This window comes from Garra rufa, chromosome 19, assembly GCF_049309525.1.
Source record: "Garra rufa chromosome 19, GarRuf1.0, whole genome shotgun sequence".
Lineage (NCBI taxonomy): Eukaryota > Metazoa > Chordata > Actinopteri > Cypriniformes > Cyprinidae > Garra > Garra rufa.
Window position 1 is genome coordinate 2,928,413 of NC_133379.1, and position 4,391 is coordinate 2,932,803.

Consider the following 4,391-nt stretch of genomic DNA (forward strand, 5'->3'; position numbering starts at 1 on the left):
GGGAATTATTCTGATGGCGTAGTTAAGGTGGCCTAGGAGGGATAATAGCTGTTGCTTTGTGCACCTATCTGCTAGAAGATAGTTTGAAAGGAGCAATGACATGCGTTGTAATTTCTCAAGAGGCAGAGATGCTTGGAAAGTGATGGAGTCTAGGGTGATGCCTAGAAACTCTATGGAAGTGCATGGCCCTAGAGCTTTCTCTTTTGAAAGGGGGACGCCCAGTTCAGAAAAGACTTTGACGAGAGTAGACAATCCTAAGTGAGGAGGTGTGGATGGAGGTGTAACGATAAGAAAGTCGTCAAGAAGGTGAAGGACATAGGAAAGCTTGTGATTATTGATGAGAATCCAACACAAGGCCTCTGAGAGGGAGTCGAAGATCTTGGGGCTGCTTTTACAGCCGAAAGTAAGGCATACTGCGAAATAGTAAGCTCCTTTCCAGGATATCCCAAAAAAGCGCCAGAAATCCGGATGGATGGGCATAACTTTGAAAGCACTGGTGATATCCGCTTTTGAGAGCCATGCTCCGTGGCCTGCCCTACGAATAAGAGTGATTGCTTGGTCGATGGATGCGTATTTCATGGAGAAGTCTGGGGCTGGAATGATGCTATTAATGCTGGGAATGGATGTTCCATGAGGGGAAGAAAGGTCGATTATTAATCTCTTTTTCCCAGAGTATTTTCTGGTGGCGATGCCGATGGGACTGATTCTAAATGCGGAAAAAGGAGGTGCTTTGAATGGGCCTATCATAAATCCTTCTTGGACTTCTTTTTCTATTAATGCGTCAACGATGTCTGGCTCCGAGAGAGCGGACTGAAGGTTGTGGGAGATGTGAGAAGTGTCTGGCTTTATTGCAATACCTGGATGAAAACCATTGTTGAATCCGTTAATAATGTCTACAAACTCTCTGTCAGGGTGGTCTAATAAAGTAGTGGCTAGGGCTTTTACCTTAACTGGTGTGCCGAGAAACTTTAGTAGTCATTCGGGTAGAGTGGTTGGGTTGTGAGGGCAGGAATTCCTAGCGTGGGCGCCGCCGCAGAAGGAGCAGACGTGTAAGAGTCTGCAGTTGGAAAGGGAACAGCCGAGATGGTTGAAATTATTGCATACCATTCTGCCTCCTTGGTATAGAATCAGCCGTCCTCTTTTATCTATACTTTTGGGAATTGGGACGTTGACTGTGGGACGTATGTCGAGGGGCTTAGGAATTATAGGAGGAGGTGGCGCTGCTGAAGACAATCTATTGAACACGGTTGGTTTGCGTGAAGAAGACGGCTGTGGGTTAAGGGAAGTGATGACTGTGCACATGGAGGCAGGGTGAGATGGGGCTCCACAAAGCTCGCAGGAGACTGAAGTACGGGCTGCAAAGATGCGACAATAAAGTTCGGCATCAAGGGTGCCCCAGTATGTCCCTTGGTTAAACTGCTGTAACCGACCTGCTGCTTGAGTGGTGAAAAGAACATGGTAGTTATAAAAGCCAGTCCCTCCGAAGCGTACAGCCATGTCTAGAATGATAGAAAGATAGTCGTCTAGCTCGGTCCTTCTGTCTGGATAGACTGAACAAATTATGTCTCTATAAATTGAGAAGGCGAGGGCAAATTCGGTAGGGGTGAGGTCTTTAGAACGAGAATTTATTGTGTGGCTAAGCTGCATGATGCCAAGGCTGGTTTGCAGTTCTCTGGGCTGACTGATATTTATGAGAGATGGCTGGAGAAGGTGGGCTAGATCTATGTAGTTACCGGAAAGGATTTGCAGGCGTAAGGCTGGAGAGACGGGGGACGGTCGAAGGACTGATGAAGCTGGCCGATGAGGAGGTATTGCAGTGGCCAGGGTATAATGGCTGCTGTTAAATGGCGTGATTTGGGGGTATTGGGGAGGGGAGGGGATAGGGTAGGTGGGGGAGGGATAAAGGGATAGATTAGATGGAAAAGCAGAAGGAATAGGAGGAGGTTGAAAAGATCCGCTTGCAGGAAACATTCCGGGGTTCGCTGCGTTGAGGACTTGGTTTGCTGCATAAGATCCAATGGCAGGAATAAATCCGGGGTTTGCTGCATAAGATCCACTGGTGGGGATGATTCCGGAGTTTGCTGCATGAGGAACAAGGTTTGGGTTAGTTAGAGAAGAACCAGATGTAGCAGAAGCCGTAGTGTTGGTAACGGCTGAAGGAAGGGTAGAGGAATGGATGGTGGGATGGAAGGATGAATAAGTGTTAGGATTTGGGGATGGTTGTGAACATAAGGATGAGAAAAAGGATGAAATTATCTGGGATAATTCGAAGGTGGAAGGAGCCGTTGTTTGTGGCATTTGAGTTTGATTGCCACTGGGTGGCACAGATGCTGCTAGCTGAGGCCGTTGATGAGGCTGTGCGGTGGCGTCATGTGTAAGGAAGTAAGGATTCCTTGAGGAAACCCGATTTAATGGTTCTGAGGTTGAAGGAACCATTGTTTGTGGCATTTGCGTCTGGTCGCCGCTAGATGGCGCAGATGCTACGTGCTGAGGGCATTGACGAGTCTGGGCGATGACGTCACGAGTGACGCTAGGTGGGTTCCGTGGGAATACCGGAAGAGTTGAGCGTTCTGAGTTTACGTTTACAGGAGTGATCGTAGATGCTGTGTAAAGTTGAAATAGTCGTGATTTATTATCCGTGCGGCTGAAATGTATGCCCTTATCCTTAAGAGCGCGCTGGAGACGAGCCACGGTCCATTGCTTGATGTTTCTCTCCCGTCCGGGAGACTTACCACAAGTGCGAGGACTGCCGGTGGATGGATGTTGGCTCTGATGGTGAGATGAGCAATCGCGACGGCTTCCGTGCCTGTGGGATCTATGGCGATCCCGGATAGAAGATCTCGTATGCGGTGGAGAGCGTGATCGAGTCGGGGTTGGAGAAACCTCGGATAGTGAACTTGTGTGGGAACGCTCGCTTGTTTGGGGAATTTGAACGGCGGAACGCAGCCGATGGGAAGGTTGACTGCGTGAGGAATGGCTGTGTGAGGATTGTTGAGAAGGTTTTCTGGGCGGAGGAGACTTATTTCCAAATAGGTCGTCGACTGAGCCAGAGGGGTTGATCTGCAGCTCGGGATCCATGGTGAGGAATCGAACGAGAAACTGAGACAAACGGTTCAGAGAAGGTCAGTTCTGCATAAATAGCTGACGGGGAACAGACTGATTGGTTGAGGCGTGGCCCTGCTCCTGAACTTTAGTTAACTCTTTAACCTCATTTCATTCGATTGGACAATGGAAAAGAACGCGAATAACGTTGGGCGTTTTTCCGCTCAGAGTTGATTTTTTTTTTTTTTCAACTCCAGGCGCTCAGAGCGCTCCTGCAAAAACGCGAGGCGCAGCAGGCGGCGGAAACGCGAGGCGCCGGGGGCACATAAACAGAGCGCAGAACGCTCACTGCCAACAGAAAACCATTCAAAAGAGGCACCTCCAACAGCAAAACCGCGTTCGGTGTGATCGCCGCCTAATCGCTGCCGTCAAGATGGTCTTCATCTCGTCATGGATCAGGGCAAGTGAAAATTAAATCTGTCACAGGGGTGGTTGGATTTATTCACAAACATGTTAAAAATATTTATTGAACGCTTCTTTCTTTTCACTTTTGTTTTTACTGCATTATCATAATCAAAGGCTGTATTTAACTTAATATAACCATACAAAACCAGTAGTTCTGTGTGCAATTAGACATTGAGCACCTCCATATTGCCAAAATGGTATGATGTTCGTTTCACCCGCGAAGATTCGACTGTAAGATCGGTGGTCGAATCAGGCTCCGCATATCGATGCATCGAATCTTCGACTATTCGGGGACAGCCCTATAATAAACACAACTTTTGATTTTAATGATGCATTAGTAAATGTTGAAATTAACACATTAAGGAAGACTAATAAATGCTGTAGAAGTATTGTTCATTCATAGTTCATAACTAAAGGAGTTAACGAATGAACCTTATTGTAATGTGTTAACAAAAAACGACAACATTTTTCTTTGCTTTAGCATTTTATCATGAAGTTTTGATATCCAGGAACGGTGTTGCCAGATTGGGCATGTTTCCATCCAACTGGGCTCCTTTTGATCAGGCTGAGCCAGAGAAAAAAAACATTGAGTGGTTGAACCAAATTTTGTCAGCATCTAGATTTTTTTTATTCACCTTTTTGTTTGGTCAATGTTATTTTAATACATTTGAACACGTTAACTAGAAATTATCAACCCGTTCTCATCAATTTGCTTATAAATAACATGGCTTTACACTTTCCAATTGCGTGTAATATATACGCCAAAGTCCAGTTTCGCGTGCATACGATACGCCAATCCTTCCCATTAACTTTTGTGGAGAGCAGATGCGTACAAATAGCACGCAGCATCTTCTACGGCAGTGACGTCACCAGCGAGGCTCGGT